General features: G+C 40.3%; 1 protein-coding gene and 1 long non-coding RNA gene across 6 annotated transcripts in view; one reads left to right on the forward strand and one right to left on the reverse strand.

The window, feature by feature from the left end:
• The window catches only part of LOC137637370 (uncharacterized), a 38,515-nt gene extending 27,592 nt beyond the window's left edge, over positions 1-10,923 (forward strand). For 3 of the 4 annotated variants that reach the window (XR_011043596.1, XR_011043594.1, XR_011043595.1), the window contains one exon: positions 918-2,220. This is a non-coding gene — a long non-coding RNA (uncharacterized lncRNA). Of the gene's footprint in view, positions 1-917; positions 2,221-10,383 lie in introns of those variants that run through there. The other variant, XR_011043597.1, reaches the window with a different exon arrangement.
• LOC137637362 (uncharacterized) overlaps positions 1-22,416 on the reverse strand; it is a 268,617-nt gene that overhangs the window by 197,663 nt on the left and 48,538 nt on the right. The window lies entirely within an intron of this gene.

Below are 22,416 nucleotides of genomic sequence, written 5' to 3' on the forward strand. Positions count from 1 at the left end.
GAGGAACAAGTAGCGGATGGTTAAAGGTAGAGGTTACCCGGGATTAGTCTTGGATGAATGTTAAGGATGACTGGCTCTTTGTCTCTTTCATTTTCCCCTCTCTTGGGGAACAACACATATGGACCTCTGCAAGTTTGCCCCATCTGTCTGCAGGTAAAACCATTCCCTTGTATAACCAAACATAGAAATAATGCTTGTTGCATCCCCATACCCCCTGGCGAGGTGGGATTGGGTAACGTCTTTGGTTGATTCAAAGAGTCCTATGTTTCTGAGAAATCTTACCTAGACTAATCACACTACTAGTTTCATACAATCACTCAGATTGCTCAGGCAGCTAAACAGGTTTTGCACAGATTTTAGTGAGGTATCAGGATTTCTCCCTGTACGAGGAAAAAACCCTGGGTCAAACACCAGCCAGTTGGTTTGGACTTCCACCCTCCTAAAGAATGATTCTTCCTTTATAAAGAGCAAAATGCTTTGTATTTTGTGTCAGAACAAATGACAAATTTGAAAGTAATTTGCATTTTTCTTAACGATACAAACCTTAATCTCTTTGGCCCACCATTACTTGTACCCTTTTAAGTCCTGCTTGCAATCAAAAGTGACGAGACAACACAGGTGTGTGTGAGCAGGGTAGCAGGCTACCCCTCCACCCCTGCTAACCAGTGGTGAGGTAGTTACACCTAGCTAAAAGTCTTATGGCTAGTCCTCCAGCTTCCCCAAAATTATATCCCTAATAAATACCTCAATGTTTGTATTGTTAGGAAAAATACAAATTACTTGGAAATTTTTTCATATTTATCATGTCCCCGTTCTTCAAACAAGGTGGAGTCCGGCAATGTATAGATTATGAACGGGCTCACCCCTACTCTGTACTTATCTATTCACCTCCCATTGACATCTTTTACTCCTTCCAGCACTGATTGCCCAGGCTGTCATCCTACGAGGAAAACGAGGTGTCAGGCTGCCTCTTGAGGAGCTCGTATGAAGCATGTGTGAGGTCATCCTGGGACAGTAGCCAGCCAGTTGGTTTGAGGTTCTCAACCCACCTTAAGGTGAGTCTCCTATGTGAAGAACGGAAGGTTTGTATGCTGCACTGGAACAAATGACAATGGTTCCGTAACTGGAATACAAAACAACGCTATTTATAGTGATTTATAGGGGTATTACTTTCGGTAAAGCTGAAAGGACGAGCCATTAGAATTCAGCGAGGGTTAACCAACCATACTGCTAGCTAGCGGAGGGATGGGGGCGTTAGTATCTTCCTCTCTCAACTACACACCTGCGACTGTACTTTGCTTTGCTTTTGGCTCGGATGGAGAACGGTGATTACTGCTCCTCCTCCTCACCAATTTGGACAGCCATTACGGATCACTTTTTTGTTTTTTCTTTTCAGTTTGTGTGTGCCTTCCCTGCCAGCCATGCGTACCTGCCCTGGGCTCGTCGATTGGCAAGTCAGCAGCCTTTGGCTGCACACCTGTCTCTTTCCTGTCGTTCCCCAATGACTTGTCGCTCTCCAAAAGAGCAAAGGAAACGTCGCCAGACGTGCGCTCCTCACCTCTCGCCGATGCACTGATCGCTCAGATGATTGCCAACAGATGGATGTTCATGACTGGGCTACTATAGCACATCGGCTCCAAGAACCAGCCTCCCGATAGGTGCCAACGTTCGTTAGGTCTCCAGCGCTGATTTGAGCATCGTCGATTGTGGGAAGAGAGGCCTGCAAGACCTTCTCCTCCTCGAGCTCTGGAACTCCCACCTGAGAGACGAAAGTCTCCTCCCATCGTTCACCGTTGCCTCGTTCTCCTCTCCGCAAATGCAGAACATCGTGCTCGCCTGGGAGAGCGGAAAAAAGCAAGCTGCAGGAATTCAAGATTCCGAAGAGACCACCTTCACGGTCGATTCCTGTTGCTCGGAAGGAGACTGCAGCTCCGCATCCTCCCTCTAACTCCTCCTGGAGGTCAGATAAGGCTCCCTTGTGGGGTCCCTCTTCGTCGTTCTATATAGGGTAACTTTCCGACAGTGCCACTGTCGGTCCGCAGCCGTGAATTGCAAGATCATGTTTTATTCATAGTTTGTTGTTCTCTTTATATCAATACATTATGATTTTGAGTTTTTTATTCATAGTTTAATGTTATCTCTATGTTCCAAAATATTGAGTTTGGAACCTTGGTTAGGGCAGTAACCCAAGCCTTTACGGCAGGTATCCCACCTGCTTATCCTTCGGGAACTCCCAGGATTCCCCTGAAGAATCTTTCTCTACATTTTCAGACCCAAGGCAAAGATCCACGGTCCCTCCCCGTCAAGAAACTTTGGTTTCTTCTTCTCCCCTGAAGCAGAAAAGAGGAGTCCCTGATGAAGTAGCTTCATGTAGGGTCAAGCTGACCCCCGTCAGGTCGTCCAAGGGGAGGTCAAGTGTTGCCATGCTCACTTCTCCTCACCCTCCTGCTCCTCACTCATCGATTCAGTCAGAGTTCTCTCTCTCAGGGAAGAGTCCTTATGTGACTCTTTCTGTCCTTTGCTCATTGAGGAAGTCCCACGAGACCACAGAGTAGTCTCGAAACCAGTGGAAGAGTCCATCCTTCTCCCTACGGGTGACCGACAGAAGGTCGTTCCATCCAAACCTCCTGTGCTAGAGACTTTCTTCCCTCCGAGGAAAGAGTAAGGATTCAAAAACTCTGCCAAAGTCCTCATTGGGGATTACAAGACCTGCAGAGTGGGTCAAGCAGTCTACATTTGACCACTTCGATAACGACCACGACCCACCCCGAGGTGATGTCTCGTGCGTGGAAGACAACGATTCGGCTGGCAGTCCTTCTTCAGAAGCTGAACAGAAAGAGTCGGAACATGGCATCCGGCAGGTTATAGCTTGCATGAGTTCACTCAATGGGTTGGCAGACCCATTGAGGGCTCCTCAGGAGGGCAAGGTCATGGTCTTGGACCACGTCTTTGGCACTCGGAAGCCCCCAAGTACAGCGAAGCCTTGCCCTGGTCTCAGGGACTGAAGAATGCCCGTCGGAAGGTGTCTGCCCAGCTCTCCGAGTCCTCTAGCTCTCTTCGATCAGGCTCATCCTTAAAACTACTGCAACATCTGAGTGTCCAGCAGAGGAATTTTTAAGAGGTCCTTGACGAGTGTCTCCCGGCTCTTCCTCTTCACCATTCCTTAGACTCTTAGAGGAACTTACGAAGGGGATCTCTCTAGAGAGACTCTTAGGGCTTCAAGTTTACCTCTCAGCTTCGGAAATTCTAAACAAAGAGAAAGTGGCAAAGTATGCCATACAGGCTACTTTTTGGCTGGATCTATGGTTGGGATCAGTGAGAAACCTGGTGCAAACAAAGGGTTTTTCCAAAGGAGGCTCCCGGAAAGCGATGGAGACTTTCTTCCTGTCGGGTATTCGGACTATTGAGTTCATTGCCCACCAAGTAGTGAACTTGTGGGCGAACGCCATCTTATGGCGTAGAGATGCAATAATCGAGAGATTCCATTTCCAAGTCCCAAACTGCGAGATAGCGAAATTCCAAAACTCCTCTCTGAAGGGTTCCCTTTTGTTCAAGCTGGGGGATGTCGAGCGAGCTGCGGAGAGATGGAGGAAGTCCTACCAGGACTCCCTCCTCCATAGGACCTTGACATCCCGCCCCTACGGACTACGTTCTCTCCCGCAGACTAAACAACAGAAACCAACGCTGAACAGGACTGCGGCAACAGACAACAAGGTGTCTAAAAGCCCCTTTCCTGTCAAGTCAAACAAGGCTCCAAGTCGTCCTGTGGAGGGAAGTATCCTAGAGGAGTCAGCCGTGGCCGCAAATGCTATGTGATTCCCCTGCTTGTCCACCAGTGGGGGAATGCCTGCATTGCTGCTGGAAGAGGTGGATGCAGCTTGGGGCCGAACCCTGGATAGTCTCCGTGATTAGTTCAGGGTATCGCGTCCCGTTCAGTCAATCTCTCCCTCCACTGATCAAGACTCTAGTGTCAACTAGCTCCTATGCAAAGGGATCTGCAAAGAAGCTGGGTCTTCGGGCTGAAGTCCAGAACATGTTGGAGAAGGGCACTCTCTAAAAATTCCTGGGTGACTCCCCAGGCCTTTCCAGTCGACTCGTTTATGTGAAAAGGGGTCTGGAGGCTTGAGACCAGTCATCGACTTCTCAGCTCTGAACAAGTTTGTTAAACAAACCTCGTTCGGCCCGGATACGGTTTAGTGGTTTGCGGACTGTGGCCAGATGTAGCACGCAGACTGCCAGACTGCCTAGTGTCTGAATGCCAACCACACTCCAACATTCACTAAACAAAAAGATGATATGATGGAATACCCATAAATCTGGGCAAAAGGTAAACAATCAAGAGAACTGGGCACCGGGCACCACCCCTCAATTTTTTCATACTAGGCAAGGGGACCCAGCTAGAACCTCAAATTTCCCTATTATCTTTTCTCGGGTTCCCTGTCTCTCTTTGCAGTGCTATGCATGGAGTTCTAAATAAGAGCAATATGCTTTATAGGTAGCAAGTTTCCTCATTATATTTCAAGTTACTTGAACATTACAAATATTAGGAGAGAAAAAAAAATGTTACTAAGAAAAACAAACTTCAGGCTGGAACGGGGAATATTATAGGTGAGGAAGTGCATTGAAATACAGTAGTATTAAAAAAAGTTTATTCAAATAATTGAGAGAGAAAAACAAATTTCATATTTGTGAAAATACAGGTCTACAAAACCAGGAGAGATAAATTTCTTTATACCGAACCTCTTTGGAATCAATCCTCTAAATATTTAATCTACATATACAAGTAGAAATAAAGACCAACATAAGTGTAAATATTTGGGCTGAATTCAAATGCAATTTGACAGGTCATTTCAGTTAGGATCAAAGGGATTGTAAAACAATATTACCTATCTCTACATTCTCATTTTAACATCAGAAAGAGGCCCCTCCTCTAGATTGCGTTGTCACACGAAAAAAGAAAAAAATATAATTTATTATAAGTCAGACAAGGGGTAAGAAGACCACAGGACTTCATGTGCACCCTAGATCTAAAGGACGCATACTCCCAGATCCCAATCCATCCGTCTTCAAAGAAGTATCTCAAAATCACACTAGACAACAAGAAATACCGGTTCAAGGTAATGTGCTTCGGTCTTTCCACAGCACCTCACGTTTTCACGAGAGTGTTCACCCTAGTGTCATTTTGGGCTCACAGAATCAGCATCCGTCTCCTATACTATCTGGAAGTGTGGCTGCGTGTAGCAGAATCGGTGGCACCCTTTCTTCAGCACAGTTACAAACTTCTGGGACTTTGCCAAGATCTGGGAATCTTGGTTAACCCCAAGAAGTCATCTCTGCTTCCCTCTTAACGACTGGTATACTTAGGAATGATGATAGACACCAATCTTCACAAAGCCTTCCCATCACACGAGAGGGTAGTGAAGCTGAGGAAGGTTGCAAGACCTTTCCTCATACTAGAACTCCCACCCCAAAGGTGGTTATATCTCCTTGGGCACCTATCATCCGTGGCCCATCTAGTTCTCAACGCCTGCCTGAGAGGATACGATCTCTCCAATAATGGCTAAAGTCCAACTGGGATCAGGCCTTCGATTCCCCGGACATTGCGATCTCATGGGACCAGAAGAACGGACGGACTTCGAGTGGTGGGTGGCAGACGAGAATCTACTAAAGAGTGTCGACCTTCTTGTCTCTCCCCCAGGACTTGATGCTCTTCTCAGATGCATCAAAAGAAGGGGTGGGGCCCACATGCTGCACCACTCGACCTCCGGCCTGTGGTCAGAGTTCGAAAAGTACAGTACCAGCACATAAATCTCTTAGAGATGAAGGCTGCCTTTCTGGCCCTTCAACAGGTCATGCAGTTCCTGGCGGGCCATTCAGGGGTGGTAATGAGTGACAACACCACAATAGTAGCTTACATCAACAAGCAAGGTGGTACTTTTTTGCAGCCCTTATCCCATCCGACAGTAAAAATAGTGAGATGGGCACAATTCAACTCGGTGACCCTATTAGCTCCTTTCATTCCCAGCAAAAGTAATGTGCTTGCGGACAACCTGAGCAGAGCGTCTCAGATAGTGAGTACCGAGCGGTCTTTGGATCATCTAGTAGCCAACTAAGTCCTGACTTTGTGGGGTTCTCCGACTGTGGATCTGTTCGCAACGGCCCTGAACTTCAGGCTCCCGCTGTACTGCTCCCCAGTCCCTGAGCCCAAGGCTCTCTGGCAAGATACATTCCAACAACGGTGGAACAACATCAACATTTACGCCTTTCCCCATTCTGTCTGATGAAGAGGACACTCAACAAGACTGGAACATTGGTCAATCTCTCAATGACCCTCATAGCTCCGCTATGGCATCACACGGAATGGTTCCCGGACCTTCTGCAACTCCTAATGGAGCTACCAAGAGAGCTCCTTCCACGACACAATCTTCTCAAGCAACCACATGCCAACATCTTCCACAAAGCCGTAGCTTCGCTACGACTTCACGCCTGGAGACTATCCAGCATCTCCTCCCTGAGAGAGGATTTTCGCAGCAAGTTGCTGTCAGGATGTCTGGACACCTGCGAAAGTCATCTTCAGCAGTCTAGCAGGCAAAGTGGAAAGTCTTCTGTGATTGGTGTCGTGGAAGGGGTATCTCTCCACTCGATGCCACTATTCCAACAATAGCGGAGTTCCTTGTGTATTTGCGTGAAGAAATGCGCTTTTCAGTCTTGGTAGTGAAAGGCTATCGCTCAGCCTTAAGTAGCCTTCAGGCTGAAAGGAATGGACATTTCCTCATCGCTAGAACTTTCTCTACTCATACGTAGTTATGAACTTACCTGCCCTCAGTCGGAAGTGAGACCTCCCCCTTGGAACGGGGTTCGAGTTCTCAGGTCTCTTAAGAGACCTCCCTATGAACCATTACGTCAGGCATCAGATCGCCACCTAACCTGGAAGGCGGTGTTCCTGCTAGCTTTGGTTTCGGCCAAGCGTGTTAGCGAACTTCATGGTCTCTAGTATGACATCGCCCATTCAAGGGGATGGGGGGAGGTAACTTTCAGCTTCGTCCCTGAGTTTATTGCTAAGACTCAGAATCCTGGAGTAGCAGATCCTCGATTCGACTCCTTCCAGATTTCTAATCTCTGTTTTGTAACAGATGACCCAGACCATCTCTTACTATTGCCCAGTAAAGAGTTTGAGGCTCTACCTTAAAAGAACAGCTGCAGTCCGTCCTCATGTGCCAGCATTATTCTTCAGCACAGGAAGGACTAAGAGGAGGGTCACCAAGAACACCATCTCTGCATGGATTCGTAGGGTCATTGATCTGGCCTTGAATCCAGATCCTCTTCCATCACGTCGCCCTAGAGCACATGATGTCAGGGGCATAGCTTCGTCCCTGGCCTTCAAAAGAAATTTCTCTGTGAAGCAGGTTCTGCAAGCGGGGGTGTGGAAGTGTCAAACAACGTTCACAGCCCACTACCTGCAAGACGTGACCCACAGGAGGCTCGATACGTTCTCTATCGGCCCTGTGGTGGCTGCACAGCAGCTGGTTTAAAACCTCAAGCTCCTTATTTGACAAGTAGAGAAGGTTGAGGGCAATGTTACGCAGTTTTAGTCTGCATGAATGGAAAGGTTTGACTGGCCCTTATTCTTTTCTTCATCATCCCCTCTCTTGGGGAAAGCAGCATCCTGGGTTCTCTGCATAGCTGACCTCAAACCACTGCAGGTAAACCATGCTCCCTTGTGTTCGTAGTATTAAGTTAATACTGTTACGTCCCCCATACCCTGACGAGGTGGTATTGGGAAAGTCCTAGTCTACAAGTTTCCTTCTAAAGAACTTCAGAACAACTTCCTAGGACAAGTCACACTTCTTCATACCTTCACACACAGCTTGCGTAGGCCGCAGTCCTTGCGTAACAAGGTTCTAGCGAGGTGCAGGGGCTCTTTATTTCTTGGGTGCTTATACACTCGAATAACGAGCCCCCGGGTGAAGCCAAAATGCCAGACTGGGTTGGACGTTCACCCTTCCTAATGGGTGAGTCACCCCTATTAAATAGTGTGGTTTGTATTCCAGTTACGGAACAAATGACAAATTCGTAGATAATTTGTATTTTTCCTAACTATACAAACCTTAGCTATTTAACCAAACTTGCCCGCCAGCCCTATCCCCCTTGAAATCCTTCCTCCAAGCAAAGTGAGCTCAAGCACAGGTGTGTGAGGGGCAGCCAGTAGCAAGCTACCCTCCCCTGCCCCCGGTAACCAGTGGTATGGGGTAGTTAACCCTCGTTAAATTTTAATGGCTCGTCATTTCAGCTACGCCGAAAGTAATGCCCCTATTAAATACCTAAGGTTTGTATAGTTAGGAAAAATACAAATTATCTACGAATTTGTCGTATTTCATCATTTTCCAATCTTTAGATTAGTGATATTCCCATAATCTACCTTAGCATTCCCATCTCTGTTTTCTCAAGCTTTGTCCTCTTTTTGTCTTAAAGTGTGTTTCTGATCCATACAGAATCAGTCATTGTGAGAAGTCGATTATGATTTTGGTGAATGTTGGTCCCTTGGATATAATAAATATTAGTTTTAAGAGGTTGGAATGATGATTGACTGGTTTAAGATGGTTTATATCTTTCAAGAGGTACCCTCCGTAATGGAGAACTTCATATCTTTAGCCGTTCCTTGCATATGGTTTTGGTTATGTTGATTGTTGCAACTGTTTGGTTACTTTTCTCTCTATGCCAATGTATTCAGAGAATGTTACCATCTATTTCATTATTATATCCATATAATGATGGATTAATCTTGATGTGCCTTGAAGAGGTGTTTATGAATTTAGTTATATCTTCTTGATTATCATTGTCCCATATTCTATGGTAATGTGGTAGTTGGCATAGGAATCCTAGGTAGATTGATTGAAATAGGGCTTTCGTCTATCTATCTACCATGGCACTTTCCCTGAAATTTGGGAGGAAGCTGACAAAAAAAGGAGATAAAAGGGGATTTTTTTTCATTGTTCCTTTTTGCTTGACGAGGGACTCGGCCAAGTTTGGTTGGTACTGCTAGGGTGCCACAGACCACCCTCCCCTATCTTCCCCCACAAAAGGAAGCTGCATATGCCGACTGTCTCACTGTTGCCACCTTAGTAGTCACCAAGGTGACCCGAGGTAGCAGCAGGGCCTATTGGAAGAGCGTCGCAATCGCTCGCCATTCGTTTCTATTCCTAACATGCTCTTTTGCCTCTCTCACGTCTCCTCCTGTCACCTAGGACTTTCATACAAAATTAAAAAATGATTGTAATATTTTCAGTTGAATCTATTCCTTTTTAAAAAGAATACCACTGCATGGGAATCCTAGATAAGTATTGAAATGGTTAGTGTTTCGTCTATACAGTAGTTATTTTAATGGGAATGAATTGAAGAAGAAAGAGGATGAGTGTCAAAATAACCTTAACCATTTGAAAATGGTAACCCCTTTAGATTCTGATATCACCTAAAGACTTCTCGGTTTGCTTTAACTTGACCCCTTAACCTTGTTTTTTTTTAAATGTGTTACAGTGAATAAGTAATCATATTTGAAAGAATTGATGGTGTATGAAGGTAATTTGGAAGCTGACAAGAATTAGATAGAGTTTATGGTTGTGAATAAAAGCTTTTCATTGAGTTAAATTTTATGGATTATGCTGCCGATCTATTGGTGCAGAAGAATTGTACTATTTTTCATAAAGAAAAGAATGTGTGGTAGATAATTTTGTGAAAGTAGTGTAATATTTTGAGTTGTTTATTTACTAGGGAATTCAATTTGATGGCACTGTATATTACAATTTTTTTTATGATTTAAAATTCTGGCTGCAGCATCATAATGCGTCTAGTAAATAGCACATGTAAGCGAATGTAGGAAGCGGTTGTTTTGACGGTAGCCTGGAAGAGGGCCTATTTAGAGAAGGGAAGATCAAGCAAATAAGAAACTTGTTTAAGGTACCTGTATACATATTACCCTCATACAAAAAATGATTCAAAGTACTGGTACCTGTTAATAGTCTCAAATATATTTTCCTTTTATTTTTTCAATGAATTTCCACAGCACTGTATTGTAAAATGATAGGCATGTTTTCTGGTAAGAATTAGATTTTATTTTCACATATTTTATTTGTTCAATAAAATATAATTTTTGCTTTTCTATCCTCACTTGGGTAATGTAAGGGTAATTTGTGTTTTGTCAAAATTTGTTATTTGTAATATTCCATGTATAACTTTTATATTTTAGAAAATACATACATATATATTTTTTTTCCCAAGAATTAGTACCTTTGTCCCTCTTCATTGAAAGTTATGTAGCTTTTTTCAGTCGGTTTGATGTCTTATCTGTTCCAAAATCTATTAAATTTCTTGAATATTTTCTATCAGATTTGGCACCTTGCTTCCTATAATAGAGGAGAGGTTCAAGCTTAAGAAAAGGTCGTCAAAGTAGTCATGATATCGCTTTGTGAGTAATCCTCATGTTCTGACATTTGCCTTATTAACTACTTTAAAACTTAAAAAGAGGAAGACTTATGGAGTTTGCCTTTGTCTATTTGTTTGGTTTGTGCTACTGTCACCCAATCAAAAGTAATTTTTTTGCTGGAATTACTTTTAATGTTTACAATATATGTATCTCCTTGTTTGGGTTTTTTGCTTGTTCTATAGAGGTGTACTGTTTATGAAGATTAATAATTGGGTCTGAAAGACCCCATGTAACTGCACATAAAGGAAATATGTTATTAATGGATAATTAGCCTTTTATAGAGATTCCAGTGTTTTTACAGGGCCATTATGAATCTATCTTTGTCAGTTCTTGACCATCATTACGCACGGCATGATATTGTATTAGTTTTCATGTTGCCGTCCCGCCTTTCAATTTGACTTCATAATGCAACTTATGAGGACATCTTATCATAACCAGGTCTTCATCTATTGACCCTTTCCTCAGGTCTTTTCCAATAACCTCCACAATTACTGTTTTGAATATATTCGCTGTCGTCCCATCCAGAACATCTCGCTCTTAGTTCTTGGTGGTTTTTACTGCTAATTGATGCCACTTCCACAATATATGTTTGTGATTTAATCTTCACTGTATACCAGTTATGAATCTTGGCATCCTCAAGTCACATACTTATAAAATGTTTTATATTATGTAAAACCTGTAGTTCTAGTACTCCATGCAGCAAAAACATAGCCATTGACAGAAAGTGGAAGAGATTTTTCATGTAAATTGCCTTGCTTTTGGGTGCATATCCACTGGAGTGGTTCAGGAACGTTTCACTTGCCTAGATGAAGTGATTATGGCTAATATTTGCTTTTCATGAACATACCTTTGCTTTGCTAAAAACCTGATGGCAGTTTTTAAGACCTTCATTTTATATTTCAAATCACTCAAGTTTTTGAATGGAGGCCATTATTTGCATTCTTTTACATCCCCCAGAAGGCTTTTGGGCTTTTTCTTGAAGGGTGTAGGTACTGTATACTCAAAAGTCTTTGTCTAAATGAGAATCATTAGAAATTTTAAAATAGACTATTCGAGGTGTTGAACTTTTGGGGACTGCTGTTATAGTTTGACATAGAAAAGGCAATCCCAATATCAAACGCATTACGAAGTAAAAGTGCCTCCTTTTTTTCTTTTATAACCTACTTCAACTTTGTTTCCACTTCCTACCTACTTTTTTGCACTTAAGTCTAAACTTCAAGAGAAGGTCCTCAATCACAAACTTAATTTGGTCCAAGAAGCTGTTCGTAAGTTGAATTTTGTTAGATTTTTGCCTTAGGGTATGCTTAACCTAAATCCCATACCTATGGTTTCCAGCTACAAAAGTCAACAAATAAATAGCTTTCATATGAAATAAATATCAGGTTATTACAAATGTCATTTTACTTACTGTATTGAAGATATTGTTTTATTATAGTACAGTATTTTTATATATTCCAATGGTTCCCTTGACATTTATTCCATCTGCAGTTAGCCATCTTAATGGCCCCAACTTCCCTCCAAGTTTCCCCTGGCTAATGTGCTTTAGATTCTCATTTCAATATGTAATTTGCCACATAATCTCCATCTTACTTACATTTTAGGTTATTAAATTAATAAACTAAGTATTAATTATAGCCGATGTTTGTAGTTTTCAATTGGATTTGTTTTTGTTTAACCGAATGTTTGTGAGTCTGTAAGTTGGCCTTTCATGATAAATCTGGCGGGGGATTTTTCATTGCCCCTCTGTACTGAACAGTGTTCTTGAATAGCCTTCCTATCCCCATTACTGACCCAAGGGAATGGTTGCTTCCCTGAATTTACATTCCAAAAGTTTGAGAATGTTAGTTAAGGACTTTGTGTATCAACTGGTACTCTTAACTTAATACTTCAGTTGAATATTTTTTTCTTGGTCAACACTACTTCATTTGTGGCAGTAGACTACTATAGTGTTCTGCTCTCCGGGAGGTCCTTTCATGGATTATTCCCCCTCCGTAATCCTCTGTTCATGGCCACCTCTTTTAGCTCATGGTGCATTCTCCCTCCCTTCAGGTCATGTGGCATTGACTTTCTTCTCCTTTCTCTGGGTCTTCGTCCTTCGAATTTACCTTCCATAATGTCCTTCAGTAACCTATCTTAAAATGTTTCCTATCCAGTTTGTCTGCCTTCTGTTTAGTGTTGTGATTAGGGATTTTTCTTCTCCAACTAATCTTATTACCTCTTCATTTGTCTTGTGATCTCTCCAACTTATTTTCAGCTTTCAAAGCTGCAACACATGTTTTTTATGTTGAACAGGCTGACAGGAGTAATTTTTATCATTTATATATGACATATCTGTTTTGGTGTTACTGTTTTTAAGATATTTTATTGCTAATTTTTTCTCATATTGTTTGTTTATTTCATTATTTCCTTTCCTCATTGGGCTATTTTCCTTATTGGAGCCCTTGGGCTTATAGCATCTGTCTTTTCCAACTATAGCTGTAGCTTTGCTAATGATAATAATCCTTCTCCATATCCACATTTCAAATGCTTCCAGATGTTTCCTGTCTGTTGCTTTTAAATTCCATGTTTCAGACTCGTACAATGCCACGCTCCTTATGAAACTGCTTACAAATTTTTTCTTTGGTTCCTTTTTCAGTTTTCCCATTAATGTTAGTCTCTCTCCCAAAAGCTACTTTATGTTGGTGCAATTAACTGTACTAACTGTATTGAATTGCCTTTATACAAATACTGGCTACAGTCGTCAGGGACTGGAAAGTCCATGTGTGACACTTTCCCCATTACCTAAAGGTCTGTAGCTTCCACTTCTAAATAGGTATTGCTGTCTGTGAACTATTAATTTAAGCAGTTCACTGTTGGCATTACTTCAGGATCTTATCAGTCACTTTTTAGCTGTATAGTATTATACCTCAGTTCCCACATTTCTTCCATCTTGGTGTCTTGTTGTGGTGACCTATTGGAAACATCCCTGCCTGGTGATTGCCGGACTCGAGTCAAGAGTCCTGCTCAAACTTGATAGTTTCTAGTAGTGTCTGCAACCCCACCATCCTTGTGAGCTAAGGATGGGGTCTTGTGTGTGGGGGGGGGGGGGGGATCCTATCAGTCTACCTTCTGAGTAATCAGCAGTCGTTGCCTGGCTCTCCCTAGTCCTCTGGAGAGGGGACTTGGTTGCTTAAAATATGTATATGATGTCAGTCTTTAGGATTTTGTCCTGCTAGCTTAGGGGATTGTCCCTGTCTCTTGCCTCTGCCATTCATGACCAACCTTTAAACTTCTCAACTTTTATTAGTTCTTCAACTAGGAGGATTTCCATTGGTGACACATGGGCACTGAAGGGCTTATAAATCTGTTCCAGCTTGTCTTCTATCTTGTCCAGACTAGCTTTTACTTCATACTTCAAGTGTAGATTTTCCCCAGTTGTATTGACTCGGCTTTTTATTCCTTTGCTGCATCCTTATAGTTTCTGGCTAACCTAACTTTTTATCTTAAAACTGTTACTTCGTTTTGCTGAATCAGGGTTTTCGTCTAGTTGTGCATGGCTTCTCAGGCCCCAGTTCCGGGTTTTATGGGCCCAATTTGTTAGTTCAATACAGTGAATCCTAATATTGACCACTGAGTTTCAGAAAGTTTTTTTTCAGTGTATTTGATTTCTTTATTTTGGTACAGTAAACTATTGAAAAGCAGTTATTCATGGTAGAGAATATTCTTTATTCTTTTAGTTGCATTTCATAGTTTTTAGTGTTAAATAACTGTGTTTTCTACATACAGTATTTTGTCTTGTGGATTTTTTTTTTCTTGTGCTTCAGTTTATAATTTTACAGTTACTATTCATGAAGTTGTTCAGTTTCTGTGCTGTAGTTTTTTCACAGGTTTTTAGATTCCTCTTGTGTATGTTCCCCTATCACCTGTAAAAGGTCATTAAGTTCATTTGTGTTTGCTTATTTTTTGTTTTCTTTCACAAATGCCTTCCTGGCAGGAACCTTTGCTGAAGGATCAGTTTTCAGGGTTTGCTTAGATATATATACCTCTAAAATTTGATATTGAATTCTTTGATGACAGGTAGCATAAAACATCTTATTTCTGGACATTTGATGACATGAGATTCTGTTTCTATTGTCATTCAGTTATTCTTGGTGAAACTAATAAAATCTGCAGTAAAATAAGAGCTATCAAGTTCCAGCATCTTTAAACTGATGTGAAAATCTTTGTTTAGTGACAGTTCTTTTATTGTTACACTGTCTTTTCAATTCTCATTGATGTAGTTTTCACAAACTTCAATCATTAAGAATGTCTAAATAGTTTTACACTACTTGCCTCCTTTTGTTGTTGTTTAAGAGATTGGTATAGTTTGTGGTAGTGGCATTTAGAGGTTGACTTTCACAGCCCTTTAGATAGCTGCCCCTTTTGGGTGTGTCTAGTTTCATGTATTTCAAATCATTCAGTTTCATTTTACCCCCAAAGGATGCGTAGGCCCCCAGTGACACTTGGCAGTTATGCCTCGTATATTTTTTATTTTGCATACTTTTACCTCAAGCAAGGCTCCTGGTGAGCCAAAGCCTCTTGTATATCTAAATGTTAAAGTAACGATCAAGAAATTGGATCCATTTCCAAATTTTTCATCCTTTTTTTATGTGCTTTGGCAAGCATTTTAGGTATTCCAATATTGCATCCTTTTGAAATCCTCTAAACCATCCTCGAACCATTGGAACTACTATTAACTTGTAGTAAGAAGTTACAACAACGTAGCTTATATATTCATACCTATTAAGGCTAACTTGAAATTTCCTTTTTTTTAAGTTTGTAAAAGAAAATAATCAAACTTTTAACCATTTTTTTTTAGAATGGTTTTGTAAAGGACAAACACACATTACCCTTCATTATTTTATGACTGTTAAAAAATTGCTCAATATATTGTAAGATATTTAGTGCTTAAGAATATTGTGTAAGAAAGACATACTGTTACATTAGATCTGAATTGCCATATCTTGATTGCTGAAAATTTTCGTTAGTATAGAGTATTTGATAATAGAATAATTGTTATACTGTACTGTATATGGAAGAGAGAGAATTGTCTGTTCCTCTGCGCTTGCAAACCTTTCGTACTTTAGAATGGGGACTTTTCTTCAGCAAAGCTGAATCTGCCGTTGCTATTGTTAACTCGGTAGTTAATGACAGGTTGTAAGTGCGGGTGAGTAACTCCTCTTTCTCTCCTGTCAGACATCTCTGTCTTTGACTCAGAGTACAGGCTTAATGTTGTATCCTATCCTTGGGTGTGTAATCTTTTTCTAATAGTTGTTAGTTTAAATGGTAAATATTGGCTTTATGTTAATAATGGAGTCAAGCAGGAATTGAGTGTAGGTTGGACTCGGCATTAGTTTATGGCCAAACCAGCAATACATTAACTCGCACACTGGTAAGGGTCAGGATTGTTTTGCAATTATCCCCTTTGACCAAGTTGTAGCCCTGTTAAAGGCAGACCTATTCTTTGAATGGGAAAGTGACATCTAAGGGATTATTCTTGGCAATGCCCATGATGATGCAGAAGGGACTGTTTAGCACTTTGTGCTCATCAAGTTCACTGAAGCTACTGGATTTACATTCCTTCCTACTGGGAAAGGTGCTTCAGGAGAAAGGAAAAAAAGAATCTACCTCAGGTAGTCTTTTCACAGGTTGTAGTGTTAGGTGAACACTGCTTTTTCTTGCAAGCTGCTGTTGAGTAAAGCACTTGCAAGGAGGCCCTCAATGTCTTAAAAGGAGTGAGTAGCTAAGGGTACTTCACCCCGTTGTTCCAAACGGTGATCTCCGGAGTGCGCTCTAATCCAAGAGAACAGTTATGATGACTTCTGCTCTGTTAGAAGGCTCCTGGTCTGGTAAACCTGTGTTTCACAATGCTTGTCCCATGGAATTAGCTTCTCTTATTCTCTTGTGCCTGTGATCCTTTGTCCCATTGCTTCTTCTTCTTCTTTGTCTGCATCTTTTCCCACTTTTATGTGGGGTCGATGTTTCTGGCCAGCGTTCTCCATCTACCTCTGTCCCACACTTCATTACCGGTTAATCCCTTTGATCGAAGGTCATCCTTGATACAGTCCATCCACCTTTGCTTTGGTCTCCCTCTCCTTCTCGTCCCCTGTACCTCCATTTCCATCACTCTCCTCCCAATATACTGTTCATCGCTTCTCATGACATGACCATACCACCTCAGTCTACTTTCTTGGATCTTATCTGATAGTTTTCTAACGCCTGTGGTATCCCTAATTACCTCATTCCGTATCTTATCTCTTCTTGTCACCCCACACATCCATCTCAACATTCTCATCTCTGCCACATCCATCTTCTTCTCTTCTGTCTTCTTTATTGCCCACGTCTCCGCTCCATACACCATTGCCGGTCTCACAACTGTCCTGTGTGCTTTACCTTTCAACTTAACCCCTATTTTCCTGTTGCATAGTACTTCACACATTTTTTTCCAATTCTTCCTTCCTGCTTGTATTCTGTGGTTTATTTCTGCCCCCAGATCACCATCCTCTGCAACTGTTGATACTAAATACTTGAAATTTTCAACTCTTTTTCAATCTCTCTCCTTGTAAACTAACTTCCCCATTCTCACCATTTTTCAGTCTCAAATACTCTTGTGTTTTTCCTGCTGATCTTCAATCCTCTATTTTCCATTTCTCTTCTCCACTCCTCCAGTTTCTCTTCTACAACCTCTCGCCTAGTGCTACGCAGTATAACATCATCAGTAAAAAGCATACACCAAGGAGACTGATCTCTAATACCTTGTGTTACTACATCCATGACCAGATCAAATAGGTAAGGGCTCAATGCAGACCCCTGATGTAGTCCCCCATTTACCGGGAAACTGTCTGTTAGGCCTAATCTGCTCTTATCATTTGCTTCTGCCATGCCATACATATCTTGGGTGATTCTTACGTATTTCTCAGGGACTCCCTCTTCTCTCATACATCTCCACAGCTCCTGACGTGGTACTCGATCGTATGTCTTCTCCATGTTAATAAAGACTATATGTAATCCTCTCTGTTTCTCCCGATGTTTTTCTATCATCTGCCTCAAAGCAAATATTGTATCTACAGTCCCTCTTCCTGCCATTGCTTCGACATTCCTTATATCTAGTCATGCTCATGCATAACAGCAGTGAGAGTCCTCTTGGATGATCGTATCACTAAGTTTGTAGAGGTTGCTCAATTCTTGTCCAGATGGTACTTCCAACTTGGTGTTGGGAAGTTTTCTCGGTCACCCTTTCTTGGAGCAGCTCATTTTATGGAGGTCACAGGCATCTTCACCATGAGTAGTGTTGGAGAATCGCTGGTCAGCATCCAGCGATCCCCCAGTTTCCCCTGTTCTGGTGATAGCGGTTGATTTTTCATGGTGGTTTAATAAAGGCAATTTTATGCCGGTCAAAGCTCCCTGCAATTGTTCTTATATGGGGTTGAGGAGGAGTGGGTCTTTCATGTTTAAAGTTACTTAGATTTTAGTGTTGTTGCTGTAGTTGCATACAATACATATGTAATATGAAAACATATTTTTCTCAAGTTATTAATTCAGTAGTATTCAGGGTATTAAGATTAGTGTATATATCAAGCTAAACAAGGTAGTGCATTTATTTTAGAGCAGCAATTAGTGTGTGCAAGCTATGGAATCTTGCACAATGGCAGCCCGTAAGTTAGAGTAATCCAGGTAGGAATTTGGGCAAGAGTAATTTTTTAAGTGGGAAGCAGTGTGTACTAATTAAAGCATTTCATTTTAAATGAGCAATTTCTTATCAAAATCTTAAGGTAATGTAAGCCTGTAATGACTAAGATGCCATAGGCTTAGCAGATAATTTTTATCAAGGTAGAACAGATGGTTTTTTAAAAGTTGAAACGGCATACTTTTCTCTGGAAAAGGTTGAGTTAGTCACTTTAATGTGAACATTCTGCTGATGAACCTGTGAATAAGTTTTGTTCAATCTTTAAATGTTATGATGCCTTAATACAGTTTGTGAATTATGCTATATTCCCTAAATATTTGATTTTATCATTACAGTTTTATATATGTATCTTGCATCATATTTTGTAACGAAGATTTTTGGTAGCATCGTAAACATTTCATCTTAGGAACATTCATTACTCAAGTATAGATAATTGTTCAGTTGGTTTCATTAGTTCCAGTATACTTCAAGGGAAGCTGAGGAGACGTCTGATAACTGTACATTGTATCAGGTAATGCTGTTTAGCAAATGAGAAACTGCTGAGAACGTAGCCTGTAAAACAAAGTAGTTGAGCTTTTTCATGATCAAAAGCATTTTCATCAACTTTATGAAGTGCTGTATAGAAATACGTAGTTATTTGCTAAACAGCACTCAAGAAAATTGATCAAAATGCTTTTGGTCACATGTTTACAAGCTGCCTAGATTTTACAGGCATAGTTGCCCGCAGTTTCTCATTTGCTAAACAGCATTACCTGCTACAATGTACAGCTGTCAGACATCTCCTTAGCTTCCCTTGAAGTATACTGGAACTAGTGAAGCCAACTGAACAATTATTTATACTTGTGTAATGAATGTTCTCAAGATGAAATGTTTGCAATGCTACCAAAAATCTTTATACTAAAATAATGATGTAAGATACATATATCAAACTGTAATGATAAAATCAAATATTCAGGGAATATAGATTGGCTTAGTTTCCCATTTAGTGTACCAGAATTGAGTCAAATCTGCTATGTAAGATAACATAAAATGTACAAATAATATGTAAGTGATAAAAATGTAAAGAGGAAAAGAATAAACAAAAATTTATTACAAAATCTTTTATTTCTCATAAAATATATTTTTTTCAATTTTTTTTTCCTAATATATAAGTGTCCCCCCCAAAATAGGGGCTGACCTCGTGGAACTTCATTTGCTGGCACTTGAGAGCTCTGCCTGTTGCCCTGTGTACCAGAAAACCTTATAGAAGTCTTAATCAACCCCAGAATCACTCCCATGATGAGTGTGGTGGTGGTGTCTTTCCTTTCTGAATGAAATAAATGGTGCACGGCAACTGTTTGCTCACTGGAAGTGGTCTGTCACAGGAAATCTCCCCAGCTGGTTGATATTCACTTACATATCTCAAAAACTGATAAAAAGTCAGGAAATATGATATCTTTAAGCTCTCCTACTAACATTTGTAAGCTTGTTTAAATGAGTTATATATACAGAGCTGAACTAAAAGGTCTTTATGATATCACAGTACTAAGTGTAAGAAAATAAATCCCACATCTCACTTGTAACTTGACCAGTTGTTGGTTTGTTTGTAAAGTTCCATTTCAATAAGTGGAAATATTCTTTTTAAAATAACTATCTGAAGCAACACATGTAATTCAGATTTTAAATCCATGAATGATATATAGACAACCTTTTAACAACAGATTCATTGACCATTAGTGGATTTTTGACAGTCAGATGCACTAACATTATAACTGTTTAAAGAATAAGAGTGTCTGGAAAATCCATCCACAAAATAAGAGTACACTAATCGGGTAATATTACCAAGGAATTGAAAGGCTGTGTCCTTTTCATAATTTATTTTAAAGTCAATTCACTTTTGTTACATATCCTATCTTCACAATACACTGCATAGCCTAGAATCTAAGTTCAGTTTTCATATGTAGAACTTCTGGAGAGCGGAATGATTAGCCATAACTCTTCCACACTTCTTATAGATCAACACTTCAATAAACAGAACATGTCCAATAGCATAAATGCAAAATTCATCAGAGTATGAATGTACGTTATATAAAACCTTTGACATCCAGCATATGTTCACCTGAACTTATAATTTTTTATTAAAAGGAAAGTATTTCCATACTTTTCAAGCATCTGTACCTGCTTAATTTGCCTTGAATAGGAACAGTTTCAAGCGTTTGTTCAATCAAACTTTTGAAGTTGATGTAACATTGAATATTATGATTAATACATTAGATAGACTGAAGTATTTTCATATCATTGCATCAGTAAAACCATCGTAAAGCCACTAGCAAACATAAAAAATGTTCACAAGACTATATTCAATCAAAGAATCCTTTAATTATACTTTACTGTACATAATCTACACTTGTATTTTATCTACGTTATAACCGACATCAAAGTAGAAACTTATCAATGTCTGCAGTTACCCAATGCAAATGTCAGAAATGAAAAGTACCCTTAAAATTACCTGAATGTGAGCAAATTAACAATAATGTTAAAAAATTTATAGTTTACTTAAGCGTCTCGAGTCACCACGGCAAATCGGAGTCCTTATTTCAAGTACAGTTTATTATACCAAGATGATACAATCTCTCTAGAAAGCAGTAAAACCAAATACATGACTAATATATGACTGATGTGATGCTTTACAAATGCGCAAAAGACTTCGGAAAAGGGGATGACATCAAATGTAGAGTACTACCCTGACACCCCGGCTTCACCCCAGCCAGTTATGTGTCAGATCGGACTATTGTCGCATTCCCCTACACTGACGAGTTGGCACAGGCAGCACACCCTTCAAGGTTAGATAGAAAGACACAGCATTGGTACTAAGGTAATCTTAAATACCAAAACAAAGCATTCTGTACCTCACTTAAAGGATAACTACCTGACCTTTACATTAAACTGAAATATCTATACATAGTAAAGTTATTTCCTGCATATTCTGTAAACCAAAAGGCAAAATTTCATCGTGGTTTTTGAGCAAATGGCCATCTGCAATATACTGTTGTCTTCAATTTTCAATATAATTCTTGTGAGAAGATTGCTATTTTCACCTCGAAACACTTCAACTTGGATCCTCAACTGATCTTGAATAGTCAAAAGATTTCTAAAGAGAGTTGCTTCAACAAACTTAAACCTGCAGTGAATGAATCAATTTCTTTCATAAGGTTTGCACCAAAACATTCCCAATGTACAAACAACAGGAGAGTAAATTAAGTCACAACAGCTTAAGATTATTGTAATCAGTGTGAAATGGAGGACTATGCCAGGATAATATCCAGTTGTGAATTCCTATTCAACCTGTGCATCAAAATGAAGTATTTCAAGCTATTTCCTATTCAGCAAACTACTGTGATAGAAAACAGCTTTAGAATTACTAAGGCTTCAATAAAACACCAAATAGAAAGGAATAGAATCCCTCAAAAACGTAATCAAATGCATTTCCTCTCTCAGTAAGAAAAAGGGTATAGGGTTCTAGGCAATTAGTTTGAACCCAAAAAGGATATAAGGTTCTTGGCTACTCACAAAATAATCTAAAAACAAGAGTTCTTATGCAGACAATGTCATAACCAAGAGAGATTACACTAAACAGTACTCGAGTTGACCACATAAAGTTTCATGCACCTTCTAAGCCTTAAGGCCACATAAACAGTTCCCTATCAACTAAACTTTATCATCAGGATACAGGATGCATTTCTCCTGGGTAGATGTAGAGACACACAAAAGGAGTTAGCTACATAAATAGCAACCAACCCCAATAAGCATTGCTAAACCTATCTCTCTGTACTTTCCTGCTTACAGATTACTGGAGCCTGACCAACAGTTCCAAATGAAAATAGAACCAACAACAACTGCCCGGATGATAGAGGAATCATTTGCCAGCATGTGTAATTACGAAGCAATACACTTGATACTAATGGAGCAATTCAAACTATCTTTAAAACCAAAGTAATGCATACAAGGTTTAGAAAATGAGCACAAATACAGATAGAAAGTTCAAATAAACTGTTTCTCATCTATACTAGACTCTTGGGATGTGAGGGAGCTGAATTCATATGCACATATTTAATAAAGAACTCTAATACAACCTCTATAACATTAGGACAACCTAATCAGAAAGACAAATGTCAAAACATAAAGGACTTTTGACATTAATAGAATCTTGGGATGCAGGAAAGCTAGCTTCGAGTAAAGAGCGATAATAACA

The sequence above is a fragment of the Palaemon carinicauda genome, unplaced genomic scaffold (genome assembly GCF_036898095.1).
Source record: "Palaemon carinicauda isolate YSFRI2023 unplaced genomic scaffold, ASM3689809v2 scaffold69, whole genome shotgun sequence".
NCBI classification, from domain to species: domain Eukaryota; kingdom Metazoa; phylum Arthropoda; class Malacostraca; order Decapoda; family Palaemonidae; genus Palaemon; species Palaemon carinicauda.